Here is a 15,447-nt window from a genome sequence, read left to right as displayed (position 1 = left end):
AGTAGGATGTGTATGAATAAATCTACTTTCAAGTTTCAGAACTAGTTCTGAAATAGCATCCGCATAAGATCTAGTAGTTTTAAGTATAGGAGCATCATTGAGACTCAGATTTCCAACACAATTGAAAAATTCTTGGATACGTTCTTTTCCCAACATTCCCTTGCCCCAAGATAAAAGTTTTAGCATCCAGATTGCCTGTACGTCCAATCTTAGGAGTCAGGCCATCATCTGTTGGTGCCATACTGAAATCACTCATGATTGCAAGCAGAGAATAGATTAGACAAGAAAACGGCAAACGAAAAAAGAGAGGCGAATAAAACAGCAAATTTTGTGAAGTGGGGGAGAGGAAAACGAGAGGAAAATGGCAAATAATGTAAATTGTGAGGAGATGATATTTGTGACTAGGAACCTGGTTGTGTTGAAGATCCTCCCCGGCAATGGCGCCAGAAATTCCTTTTGATGTCGCTTGAAGCTACATCGGTATTTCACCAAAGAGGAAGGGATGATGCAGCACGGCGGCGGTAGGTATTTCCCTTAGATACGAAACCAAGGTTATCGAACCAGTAGGAGAAGCAAGCAACATAACATAAATAGCCCCTGCACAGAAAGAACAAATACTCGCAACCCGACGTGTTAAAGGGGTTGTCAGTCCCTTTCGGGGTACGACGCTTCAAGATAGGCAAAACGGACGTGAGAAAATTGTAGTAGATTGATAGATCGAACGCCAAACAAAATAAATAAGAATAAATTGCAGCAAGGTATTTTTTTTATTTTTTGGTTTAATAGATCTGAAAATAAACGCAAGGAAAAAGTAGATCGCAAGGCAAATATATGAGAAAGAAGACCCGGGGGCCATAGGTTTCACTAGTGGCTTCTCTCGAGAAAAAATAGCAAACGGTGGGTAAACAAATTACTGTTGGATAAATGATAGAACTTCAAATAATTATGACGATATCCAGTCAATGATCATTACATAGGCATCATGTTCAAGATTAGTAGACCGACTCCTGCCTGCATCTACTACTATTACTCCACACATCGACCGCTATCCAGCATGCATCTAGTGTATTAAGTTCATGGAAAAACGGAGTAATGCAATAAGAACGATGACATGATGTAGACAAGATCCATTTATCTATTGCTTAGATATAGATCCCATCTTTTTATCCTTAGTAGCAACGATACATACGTGTCGATTTCCTTTCTGTCACTGGGATCAAGCACCATAAGATCGAACCCACTACCGGGCACCACTTTCCATTGCAAGATAAATAGATCAAGTTGTCCAAACAAAACCCAAATATCGGAGAAGAAATACGAAGCTATAAGAGATCATGCATATAAGAGATCAAAGAAACTCAAATAACTTTCATGGATATAAAAAGATATAACTGATTATAAACTCGAAGTTCATCAAATCCCAACAAACACACCGCAAAAAGAGTTACATCATATGGATCTTCAAGAGACCATTGTATTGAGAATTCAGCGGGAGAGAGAAAGCCATCTAGCTATTAACTACGGACCCGAAGATCTACAAAGAACTACTCACGCATCATTGGAGAGGCACCAATGGAAGTGGTGAACTCCTCCGTGATGGTGTCTAGATTGGATCTGGTGGTTCTGGACTCTGCGGCGGCTGGATGAATATTTCGTTGACTCCCCTAGGGTTTATGGAATATTGGGGTATTTATAGAGTAAAGGGGCGGTCCGGGGGGCACCCGAGGTGGGCACAACCCACCAGGGCACGCTTGGGTCTCCTGGCGCACCCTGGTGGGTTGTCCCCTCCTCGGGACTCCCCCCAGGTGCAACCAGGGCCTAATATCTTCCTTCTGGTCCATAAAAAATCTCCGTAAAGTTTCGTGGCATTTGGACTCCATTTGATATTGATTTCCTGCGATGTAAAAAACATGGAAAAAACAGCAACTGGCACTTGGCACTATGTCAATAGGTTAGACCAAAAAATGATATAAAATGACTATAAAATATTTGTAAAACATCCAAGATTGATAATAAAACAACATGAAATAATAAAAAATTATAGATACGTTGGAGATGTATCAGAGACGTAGGCGCCACTGGTCTCCGCGTTCCAGACGCTACAAGAGGAGCAATGGTACAACCTGCAGCTCCTCGAGCAGCACTGGCTTGCGGAGGGCCAGATCGCTGACGAGCAGACCATCAAGGCCATGCTCGTGGAGAATCTAGGTATCGTGGATGAGATGTATGATTCTGTGGCGCGAGAGGTGGTGGCTCCGTGCCAACTAGGCGGAGGGCGGCCGCATGTTCGAGGAGCTTGCGGCGGAGGCGAACGCTTGGAGAGAGCAATCGATCACGGACCAGAACGCTGCCAATGTCAGCAGCTTCACATCGTTCATCCCAGGCCGCAACGGTCATAGGGGCAGACCGTCTGGGACGAACATCGACCTCATCTCCACCGGCAGTGTCAATGACCAGGCAGCGAACTCTGACGAGGAGTAGGACGTGGGACACAGACGTGCCCACGTTCGGCAAAGAGTATATGACGTGGGCCCACGTTTGACGAAGAATAGACTAGGGCGGGTTTCTTTTGCTATTTATAAAATCTTAATTTTTAATGAAAACATCATGTCCGTTTTTTATTTGATGCACCGGGTTGGATGATTGACTCCGGCTAAAATATTCATCAACATATCCGAACTTAGTGTCCAATCTAAGATACAGCGTTGGAGAAGCCGTTGTAAGAAATACGTTTCCGAGTCAGGTCAAAAAAGAAAAAGGAATACATTTCCGATAGGGCCTAGGGCTTGGGCCGATTATAGGTACGGCACCCGGAAGAACACCAGACATCATGTATCCACGCCCCCGGTTTTGACCGAATAGATCTCGATGGAGGAGGCTGGGATCGCGACTTCGATCCCGATGGAGGAGGCTGGTGGTGCTGCGTCCCCCGAGAGGTTGAGGATCGACCCGTATGAGGGGTATGGGACCAAGAAGCAGATGATGGTGAAGATGGACCAGCGGAACAGCTACATCAAGTGGCTGCTCGAGTGGGACAAGAAGCCTCGCCCTCCCCTGCCCAACCTCCTCGAGGAGTCACGCGAAGAGTACCGCGAGGCCATGGACGCCATCAAGGCCGAGCGCGACCACCACGAGAGGGTACTCGCCGACTTCAAGCGCGACGGCCACGCCTACGTCCAGATCGATGTCTTCAACGACGACGACCCAAGGACCAAACTCCCCGACGACCAGTATGACGTCATCCACTACGACAGCGACGAAGAAGCTTGATCTAGTGAGCAACATCTATCTATCTAATGTGTGCCATGGATTAGAGTGTGATTCCTCCTGGCGATATACTACATCTTAAGTTTATGTCTGCAAGTGATGATGTTATATCGTAGCATGTAGTGTGTCCTCAGGCTTTTGTGTAACCAGGCAAAGCTATATTATGCTAGTGTTATTTCACTTATTTGTATGGCACTCATGGTATTGAATCTCTCTGTTACGTTGCTCTTCGAATCTGAATCATTTTGGAGGTCTAAGATATGTTCTATACTGCAAAACATCTATCGGGAGCCTGGCCACAAGCTGGATTATAGCTCAGGAAGCTGATGATGCTCAATGTGAAGTCATAACACTAAGGTGTGATTACCTCCACTATCACGAATAAGTCCACTTACCTTCTGTTTTATCATTCATGGCTTTAACTACGCACTAAGTACATAATATTATTGTGTAACAAAAGCGAATGCATGTTGTTGATTTGTAATTGCCTGATTGCTGACTGGTATGCTGCACTTTAAGCCCCATGGTCATAGTTTCTCTTTCATGTTTACTTTGGTACTATGTGGGATCGGACACAGGGAAAGATTCCTGCCTATTTTTGTTGCCACCGTCTTACTATTGCCTTACAATCCATATTTCCTTCGTACGATCCCAGAAGGACAATCTTTATCCTTTTCTCATGCTTGTTTGGAGTCCATTGTTTTTTGTCCATAAAGTTTATAGGTGTCAATATTCATAGTTGTTGTTTTATGTTTTGTGACTGTACTTATGTAAACTTAATGGAATTAGATTGGCACAAGAGTTCAGGGGGTGAAGATAGTTGCAGGATATTTTTCAATAATGAATAGCCACGTGTCTTATGAAACTTTACACCATGATTTGCATTTTCACGATGGTTTATTTTGACCGCAAGGACCTGTAATTATGTGAATTCATAAGTAATACCACCTGCATCTGTAAATCCAACAACTGAACACATTGATTAACCACCTCCTTTTTCTACGTGCAAAAGATGTTTTAGGGTTTCCAATAGATCTTGCTCTGCAAAAATAAGCAAACCTTTTAACTTCATTCTCTTTATGATAATATTACAGTCAACCTGCCCTGCAAAGTTCTGTGATGAATGTGGTTCTCCGTATTTATACCGTACCAAAGTGTTGTGCAGACTATCGCACCATGATGCTAGGGATCTGATATAATTGTCTCTGCCTAGGTTTAATCTGTTGTTGCATCATGTCCTGTCATCGTACGTAATATATCACTAATTCATTACCAGCCTATCTTCCTTCTTCCGCAGGATGCGTGTTCAATATTTTGCACATATCTTGTGATCTTGTCGAGTTTCCCCTAAAGAAAGTATTACTCACTCCAATCCAAATTAATTGTCGCAGATCTAGTACAACTTTAGGAGGGAGTAACTTTTTTCTTTGATTTTCAGTCGTGTAATCCAAAAGATTCGTCGGCAGGTTTTACTTAGCTGAAATCGAACTGACATTACTAGTTTCTGACAAAATGGCATCCATATCCTTCTCCAGTGAAATTTCGATCCTTCTCCATATCTTTGCAACTTTTGACCATGTGCTGCAACATGTTTACCTGTTCTAACAAAAAGTAGGCCAGCCCATCCTGCTATCTTTGATTGTTTGTTGCTCTTGCTAACAGATGCCCATTGACATATTTTGGCCATTACGCAGATCTTTGAATAGTTTATTTGTTGAATCGTAAATTTGATTGCACATTCCTCTATCAACTTATTCTAAACTTTAGTCTTCAACTTTGGATAGATAAACAAATGACAACATGCCAGCAGCAACTTTCTGATGTGTACACTATCACAGGTGTGTACACTAGCTTGGTTGGCATGCAGGTTCCATTTTGGTTGTTATGATTGCAGTATCAAGCTCTTTTGTTTGGATGTGCAATGAAATGCCTCATTAGGCCACTAACTAAAAATTACAAGAATACTCTAGGCCTTTAACTCAAAAAGTGCACACTTTAGGCCACAGTTTAAATTTAAGCACTACACTTAAAGCAGAAAAAAATGATTCAGGAGGCAAAAGGCCCTTTAATGCCCCCTCCATCAGAGGCCCATTTCACCATGCTTGGCATTTGCCACGATAATATAAAATGTCACAATTGTAGTGCCATCTTGTCCCATGCATTGCGAATATTTGTTACATACGATTGGATTATTCGTTGTAGTATATTTGACATGTGCATTGCTATAGTAGTATGTTTTTATTGCAATATGTTGGACAAAACACTAGTGTTTTTGTTGCAATATGTTGGACAAAACACTACTGTTTTGTTGCATATTTTTTTGTATGATGTGTATGCACAATTCATAATTCTTTTTGCTATGTTGACGAAGTCATGATCATTTTTCTCATGTGTCTATTTTGTAGACTAGGAAGTTCTCATGGGTACCAAAATAATGTTGCATATGCGCAGGCATTGCATGGGTTTTCCTATGTTTTATTATAAATAAGGTGTGGCATGTGGATGGCATACACGAAGGAAACACATGGATTTTCCTTTAAAACGGAAATACACTGGAGAAATGACTAGAGATAAAGAGATATTATACTTGGGTTTTGAAAATATAAATAACTAAAATGAGACTTGAGCTTATGCTAGTTTTTCTACGAAACTAGCAAAAGAGTCTGTGTGTTGCAACAAGAGAAAAAGATAGCACATGCCAAATCAGGAGTCATGGCCCCAATAGGTCCACGTTCTTTATATAAACATCCTATCCCATCTATGTTGTTATTTGTCTTCCATCCCATCCCCGCCTACGATGATCTTAGTGCTATAGAAGCACAACGTGTTTGAATGTGGTCAATCCTAAATCGTCTCTCTCTCAACATAAGATGAGAATATTTTTTGCTTGCTAGGTTTGTCAAGGCGTGCATGTGTGTTTATCGACAATTTATTTCGTCTACAAATTTGTTTGTCAAGGTGTTCATTTGCAATCGAGATCGGCGCTCATATGAAGGAAATACGGAACACGCGCTATTGATTAAAGTTTCACTATAAATGAAAATTTTAAAATAGTTAATAGATAAAATAACATCGTACTCAAATTATACACATTTTTCTAATCAAATTTCATATATAAGCATGTTAAAATTGGAGTTAGGGTCTAAAAGATCTGGGTATTTTAGAAAACATATTTTGTACTTAAAAGTGAACTGCGGGTTAATTACTAGAAATTGTAGGGGATTTTCTATAAAATCAATAAAATCAATCCGTTTTGTCACCTAAAAGTGAACTGTGTGTTACTTACCCGAAACTGTAGGGGGGCTTTTCCGTAAAAACAAAAAAACGATTCTTTTATTGATACTGCGGGTTGATTTGTCAAAACGTAAGGGACTTTCTAGAAAATTGCCGCGACGGTGAATGGGCAGAAGCAAACCGTACTTTATTAGTAGGTATCTATTAAGGGCGTATCGTGCATTCCTTGGGAATTTGAAAGCTTCAATCTATCCTAATGCCCAATGTTGGCCCTCCTAACTTTGATCCTCAATCTAATGACCTGTGTTGCGTACGTCGTGCTGTCTCGAGTTTCTTCCCCCCCCCCCCTCTCCCCACTCTCAAAATATTTTCTCAAACTACATGCTTGGGACTTGGAAGTTGGGGTCTTGAGATTGTTTCATCTTTTCTGACGAGTTTGGGTCCCAAGCATTTTTTCTTCTCTCCGAGGATGGCGGCTGCCGCCAAGCCAACGATGCCATGCTCCTCGCCGGTGTGTCCCTCGTGTCGGGCGTCGCTCCGCTACACACGCATCCCCTATGCCGATGCTCTCCTCATCCTTGGCAACTCCCTAGAGTCACTAGGTATGTTTCACCCTCCTTTACTTCTACTACATCAACTCTCCCCTCTAAAGTGTAGGTTGACTGAGAGTAAAAAAGTTCTTGATTTTTTCCTTAAAAAGAGAGTAATTAATAGGATGAAAGATAAGAAACAACATATATCATTTAAAGTATCTAGTGCAGATACATTTTATATGACAACTGAGTAACACTGAGCAAAACTAATCAACATTAAGCATGACTAAGTGAGTATCTAAGATGACGTATCATCGTCTATGTCATAACTCTATTATTTAGGACACATCAATGTCTTTTCTGATAAGATTAGAGACGACCTAGTATGTGTTCTACTTCTTCACCTTCCTCATCACTATCGTCGATGACCTCGTACTGGTCGTCGGGGATGTCGTCCCTTGGGTTTTCGTCGTTGAAGACGTCGTCCTGGACGTAGGTGGGGCCACAACACTTGAAAAGTCGACGGGGACCCTCTCGTTCCTGTCGCGCTCGGCCTTGATGGCATCCAAGGCCTCGCAGACCTCCCTAGGGAGGTTGGGCAAGGGAGGGCGATGATTCTTCTCCCACTGAAGCATCAAATTGGTGTAGTCGTGCCGCTTGTCCATCTTCATTATCACCTACTCCTTGATCACGTACCCCTCATACGGGTCAAACATAAACCCGTTAGAGGATTCGACGCCAGCAACCATTGTTGCCTTCTCCATCGAGATTGAAGCCTCCTTATCCATTGAGATCGATTGATGCCGATGGTGGATGTTGTGTTGGTAAGGTGCCCCGAGGGGGCACATACATAGTTGCCCCAGGGCTTAGGCCATCCGGAAATGGATTATGTAACAGATGGCCCATGGGATTCTACCACAACCTGAAGTTTATTGAATTGAAAACCTGTTTTAGTTCCCTAAAAAGACAAATCGAGCATACGAGCAGTGAACGATCTAAATTTTCCAGTCCCTTCTGATTGCTTGCTTGTGGTGAAGACTTTCAAGACAGATGGGATGCTTGCTTATGACCACATCATCGTCGAAATCAGATTACCAGATGCCTTATGTAGGCATCGAATCATTTGCTGAGAAGAGGCAACAAGGAGGGCTATCGAGTAACCCTAGCTACCACGGCATCACCATTCATCTACCCTCTCACTGTCGTCAGGGCTCGTCGTCTAGCAAAGCCTGTGTGGCGTCGGCCACAGTGGGGAGGTCCATATAGGCGGGGTTCTGTTGTGGAGTTGGGGGGTTGTTCTGGGATGGTGAAGGAGATGTTCGATCAAGCGAAGGCTTTCATCGAGACTCAAACACTATACCACAGTGGCGTTGGTGAAGCTGGCAACGGCCTGAGGGAACCAGCACGAAGATCCTCATTGACGGTCTAGCCTAGTTGGATCATCGAAAAACAAAGCTTCAGTGTACTCCCTTCTATACAGCGGCGAGCTCGACATCGGATCCAGACATGCGATACAATGACAATTGTGATTTTTTTTTCTAGGTTTTTTAGGGAGTCTTTGTGTTAGATTTGGGGCGGTGAAGTGGCAGCGTTGCCTCAATATAGGAACATTGTTCCCCCCGCCCTAACCTCATCCCAGTGGTGTGGTTTTTTGCCAGCTGATGGCATGTGGGGTCATGTCTTTGGCAGGTTTTGGTACACTGCTTCTACCAAACAAAGACATGGTAGCAAAAACCGAACATGGTGGTAGCAAAAACCGAACATGGTGGTAGCAAAAAAATTGGTACACTGCTTCTACCAAACAAAACATGGTAGCAAAATTTTAGTTGGTTCCAGCAAAAACCGAACATGGTGATAGCAAATTGGTACCCGCTGGTTCCAGCAAAAGAGAAACGTGGTAGCAAAAAAATGGCTGATTCCAACAAAAATAGAAACAATGGTAACAAATTTTGGGGCTGCTTCGAGCATAAAAGACCTCGCCGGATCTCCAGCACTTGTCGCCGTGGTTCCAAACGCCCATCAACGCTGGTCGCCGTGGCTCTCCAGCACTTGTTGCCGCCGTCTCCAGCACCGCTGTGTGCTGGTTGCAGCACTGGTCCAGCACAACGCAGCGCCGTCGGATGTTGCTCCCCATCGCCGTGGTTGCAGCTCCACCAACCTGGGTCTGCAGATCCGCCGCCTCCGGTTGAATCCACTGCCTGTCTCCGCTCACAAATGTGTTGTTTCTTTGCTTGGGCATCGGTGGTCGCCCTTGCTGGTGGCTGCATCTACAGCAGTTCAGCGCGGAGGGCTATGAGAAGTGTGGATGGGAGAGGAAGACACGAGAGAGATGGGGATGAGATGCGTCGTGGGCACTGGGCAGGGAGTGGAGGAGAAAACTCTTCCCCAAAGAGATAAGGTAGGTGAGGGCCCTGCGGTGCGGCGACGTGGTGAGTGGGCCAGCTACCATCCTACGACGCGAGCGTGACCGACCCAAGCTTCGGCCGGTCCGCCGGTCCCAAACATTTACCTTAAAAAAATATCATCAAAATTATTGAGCGTTGCAAATATTAAGAAGGTACGTTTTTTTATGTGAAGGTCGGTTTTGTTCGATATAGTAGCGCCGAGTTATGACTCATGGGCTGTGGTAGAAGCCCATGGGCCGTCTGCTACGGAATCCGTTTCGAACAGGGCTAGTCCGTTTCGAACAGGGCTAGCCTTGGGGCGACTTATATATGCACTGCACGGCACCCTGGGAGCATCCGGCGAACACCATCCACTCCCGTAATCGATCAATTTCGATGGCGAAGGAGGCTTCGATCTCGACGGAAAAGGAGACGACGTCTGGTGGTGCTGCATCCCCCGAGAGGTTGAGGCTCAACCCGTATGAGGGGTATGGGATCAAGGAGCGGAGGATGGTGAAGATGGACCATCGGAACAGCTACATCAAGTGGCTGCTCGAGTGGGACAAGAAGCCTCGCCCTCCCCTGCCCAACCTCCCCGAGACGCTCCGATCCATGGTCGCCATCAAGGCCGAGCGCGCCCACCATGAGAGGGTCCTCGCCGACTTCAAGTGCGACGGCTACGCCTACGTCCAGGTCAATGTCTTCAACGCCGACGACCCAAGGGCCAACCTCCCCTACGATCAGTACGACGTCATCCACCACGACAGCAACGAAGAAGCTTGATCTACTAAGCAACACCTATCTATCTAGTATGTGCCATGTATTAGATTGTGATTCCTCCAGGCGATATACTGAGTCTGAAGCTTATTTATATCTGCAAATCATGATGATGTTGTATCGTAGCTATGTAGTGTGTCCTCTGCCTTTTGTAACCAGGAAAGCTACTATTCTACTGTTATTTCCCTTATTTGTATGGCACTCATCTTATTGAATCTCTCTTTTACGTTGCTCTTCAATTCGGCGGATCACATTGTATGTGTCACTAGTCTGTGTTAACTTTCTATAAGTTCATGCGAAATCTGAATATGGCCACAAGCTGGACTATAGCTCAGAAGCTGATGAAGCTCCATGTGAAGTCATAACACTAAGGTGTGATTACCTACACTATCACGAATAATAATAAGTCCACTTACCTTCTGTTTTCTCATTCACGCCTTTAACTATGCACTAAATGCATAATAATAATACTGTGTCATGTGGTGATGCAAGTTTTTTTTAACAAAAGCAAATGCATGTTGTTGATTTGTAATTGCCTGATTGTTGACTGGTATACTGCACTTTAAGCTGCACAGTCATAGTTTTGTTTATTTTGGTATGTGGGATTGACGCAGGGAAAGAGTCCTGCCTATTTTTGTTGCTACCGTCTTACTATTGCCTTAATATCCATATTTCCTTAGTATGATCCTAGAAGGTCAATTTTTATCCTTTTTCATGCTTGTTTGGTGTCCACTGTTTTTTGCCCATAAAGTTTATAGGTGTCAATCTTCATCGTTGCTGCTCTAAGTTTTGTGACTGCACTTATAAAGTTTATGGAATTAGATTGGCAACTTTCAGGGGGAGTGAAGATAGCTGCAGGATATTTTTCAGTACTGAATAGCCACGTGTCATATGAAGCTTTACACCATGATTTGCACTTTCACGGTGGTTGATTTTGACCACAAGGATATGTAATTATGTGATTCCATAAGTAATACCACCTGCATCTGTAAAAGATGTTCTAGGGTTTCCAACAGATCTTGCTCTGCTATTATAGGCAAACCTTTTAACTTCATTCTCTTTATGATAATATAGTTCAATCAACCTGCCCTGCAAAGTTTTGTGATAAAATGTGGTTCTCCATATTTAGGGTGCACCATACCAAAGTGATGTGTAGACTATCGATCGCACCATGAGGCTAGGGATCTGATGTAATTGTCTCTGCCCATGTTTAATCTGTTGTTGCATCATGTCCTGTCATCGTACATAATATATTACTATTCGTTTATTTTCATTCTTCCGCAGGATGCTTGTTCAAAATTTTGGACATATCTTGTGATCTTGTCTAGTTTGCCCTAAAGAAAGTATTGAGTTTTTTCTTTGGTTTTCAGTTGTGTAATCCAAAAGATTCAGCCTGCAGGTCTTACTTAGCTGAAGTCGAACTGATATTGCTAGTTTCCCATAAAATGGCATTTCTAGTGAAAATTTTGATTGTCTTTGTTTGTTGGTTGGTTCCTTTGCAACTTTTGACCATGTGCAGTAACATGTTTACCTGTTCTAACGACATCAAATACAACAAATTAGGCCAGCCCATCCTGCTATCTTTGATTGTTTTTGCTCTTGCTAACAAATGCCCATTGAAGTATTTTAGCCATTACACAAATATTTGAATAGTTGTTTGTTGAATTGTAAATTTGATTGCACATTCCTCTGTCAAGTTATTCTAAATTATACTCTTGAACTCCAGATAGATAAACAAATGACATTCTGACAGTAGAATTTTTTGAGGAATATATTACATTTTCTGAGGAATATATTACATTCACTGGTAAGTGCACTAGCCTGGTTGGCATGCAAGTTCTATTTTCATTGTTGTGATTGCAGTATCAAAATCTTTTGTTTGAATGTGCAATGAAATACCTCATTAGGCCATTAACTAAAATTAGAAGAACACCCTAGGTATTTAACCAAGAAGGAGTTCTGGGAAGGCCACAATGGCCACGTGGGTACATCTAACACAGGTTTTGAAGGGGCGCATGGGGGCTTTGGCTATGGCATCAGGAATCAAGAAGGAGAAGATGTCTTAAGCTTTGCTCTAGCCTACAACATGATTGTAGCTAACACCCTCTTTAGAAAGAGAGAATCACATCTGGTGACTTTTAGTAGTGGCCAACACTCTAGCCAGATTGATTTCATCCTCTCGAGAAGAGAAGATAGGTGTGTGTGCCTAGACTGTAAGGTGATACCTGGAGAGAGTGTTGTACCCCAGCATAAGCTGGTGGTTGCTGACTTCCGCTTTCGGATTCGTGTCCAGCGGGATAAGCGTGCCAAAGTCGCTAGAACGAAGTGGTGGAAGCTCAAGGGGAAGGTAGCTCAGGTGTTCAAGGAGAGGGTCATTAAGGAGGGCCCTTGGGAGGAAGGAGGGGATAAGGTAGGTGAGGGCCCTGCGGTGCGGCGACGTGGTGAGTGGGCCAGCTACCATCCTACGACGCGAGCGTGACCGGCCCAAGCTTCGGCCGGTCCGCCGGTCCCAAACATTTACCTTAAAAAAATATCGTCAAAATTATTGAGCGTTGCAAATATTAAGAAGGTACGTTTTTTTATGTGAAGGTCGGTTTTGTTCGATATAGTAGCGCCGAGTTATGACTCATGGGCTGTGGTAGAAGCCCATGGGCCGTCTGCTACGGAATCCGTTTCGAACAGGGCTAGTCCGTTTCGAACAGGGCTAGCCTTGGGGCGACTTATATATGCACTGCACGGCACCCTGGGAGCATCCGGCGAACACCATCCACTCCCGTAATCGATCAATTTCGATGGCGAAGGAGGCTTCGATCTCGACGGAAAAGGAGACGACGTCTGGTGGTGCTGCATCCCCCGAGAGGTTGAGGCTCAACCCGTATGAGGGGTATGGGATCAAGGAGCGGAGGATGGTGAAGATGGACCATCGGAACAGCTACATCAAGTGGCTGCTCGAGTGGGACAAGAAGCCTCGCCCTCCCCTGCCCAACCTCCCCGAGACGCTCCGATCCATGGTCGCCATCAAGGCCGAGCGCGCCCACCATGAGAGGGTCCTCGCCGACTTCAAGTGCGACGGCTACGCCTACGTCCAGGTCAATGTCTTCAACGCCGACGACCCAAGGGCCAACCTCCCCTACGATCAGTACGACGTCATCCACCACGACAGCAACGAAGAAGCTTGATCTACTAAGCAACACCTATCTATCTAGTATGTGCCATGTATTAGATTGTGATTCCTCCAGGCGATATACTGAGTCTGAAGCTTATTTATATCTGCAAATCATGATGATGTTGTATCGTAGCTATGTAGTGTGTCCTCTGCCTTTTGTAACCAGGAAAGCTACTATTCTACTGTTATTTCCCTTATTTGTATGGCACTCATCTTATTGAATCTCTCTTTTACGTTGCTCTTCAATTCGGCGGATCACATTGTATGTGTCACTAGTCTGTGTTAACTTTCTATAAGTTCATGCGAAATCTGAATATGGCCACAAGCTGGACTATAGCTCAGAAGCTGATGAAGCTCCATGTGAAGTCATAACACTAAGGTGTGATTACCTACACTATCACGAATAATAATAAGTCCACTTACCTTCTGTTTTCTCATTCACGCCTTTAACTATGCACTAAATGCATAATAATAATACTGTGTCATGTGGTGATGCAAGTTTTTTTTAACAAAAGCAAATGCATGTTGTTGATTTGTAATTGCCTGATTGTTGACTGGTATACTGCACTTTAAGCTGCACAGTCATAGTTTTGTTTATTTTGGTATGTGGGATTGACGCAGGGAAAGAGTCCTGCCTATTTTTGTTGCTACCGTCTTACTATTGCCTTAATATCCATATTTCCTTAGTATGATCCTAGAAGGTCAATTTTTATCCTTTTTCATGCTTGTTTGGTGTCCACTGTTTTTTGCCCATAAAGTTTATAGGTGTCAATCTTCATCGTTGCTGCTCTAAGTTTTGTGACTGCACTTATAAAGTTTATGGAATTAGATTGGCAACTTTCAGGGGGAGTGAAGATAGCTGCAGGATATTTTTCAGTACTGAATAGCCACGTGTCATATGAAGCTTTACACCATGATTTGCACTTTCACGGTGGTTGATTTTGACCACAAGGATATGTAATTATGTGATTCCATAAGTAATACCACCTGCATCTGTAAAAGATGTTCTAGGGTTTCCAACAGATCTTGCTCTGCTATTATAGGCAAACCTTTTAACTTCATTCTCTTTATGATAATATAGTTCAATCAACCTGCCCTGCAAAGTTTTGTGATAAAATGTGGTTCTCCATATTTAGGGTGCACCATACCAAAGTGATGTGTAGACTATCGATCGCACCATGAGGCTAGGGATCTGATGTAATTGTCTCTGCCCATGTTTAATCTGTTGTTGCATCATGTCCTGTCATCGTACATAATATATTACTATTCGTTTATTTTCATTCTTCCGCAGGATGCTTGTTCAAAATTTTGGACATATCTTGTGATCTTGTCTAGTTTGCCCTAAAGAAAGTATTGAGTTTTTTCTTTGGTTTTCAGTTGTGTAATCCAAAAGATTCAGCCTGCAGGTCTTACTTAGCTGAAGTCGAACTGATATTGCTAGTTTCCCATAAAATGGCATTTCTAGTGAAAATTTTGATTGTCTTTGTTTGTTGGTTGGTTCCTTTGCAACTTTTGACCATGTGCAGTAACATGTTTACCTGTTCTAACGACATCAAATACAACAAATTAGGCCAGCCCATCCTGCTATCTTTGATTGTTTTTGCTCTTGCTAACAAATGCCCATTGAAGTATTTTAGCCATTACACAAATATTTGAATAGTTGTTTGTTGAATTGTAAATTTGATTGCACATTCCTCTGTCAAGTTATTCTAAATTATACTCTTGAACTCCAGATAGATAAACAAATGACATTCTGACAGTAGAATTTTTTGAGGAATATATTACATTTTCTGAGGAATATATTACATTCACTGGTAAGTGCACTAGCCTGGTTGGCATGCAAGTTCTATTTTCATTGTTGTGATTGCAGTATCAAAATCTTTTGTTTGAATGTGCAATGAAATACCTCATTAGGCCATTAACTAAAATTAGAAGAACACCCTAGGTATTTAACCAAGAAGGAGTTCTGGGAAGGCCACAATGGCCACGTGGGTACATCTAACACAGGTTTTGAAGGGGCGCATGGGGGCTTTGGCTATGGCATCAGGAATCAAGAAGGAGAAGATGTCTTAAGCTTTGCTCTAGC

Source organism: Triticum aestivum, chromosome 7B (assembly GCF_018294505.1).
Source record: "Triticum aestivum cultivar Chinese Spring chromosome 7B, IWGSC CS RefSeq v2.1, whole genome shotgun sequence".
Lineage (NCBI taxonomy): Eukaryota > Viridiplantae > Streptophyta > Magnoliopsida > Poales > Poaceae > Triticum > Triticum aestivum.
This window is presented reverse-complemented; position numbering follows the sequence as displayed.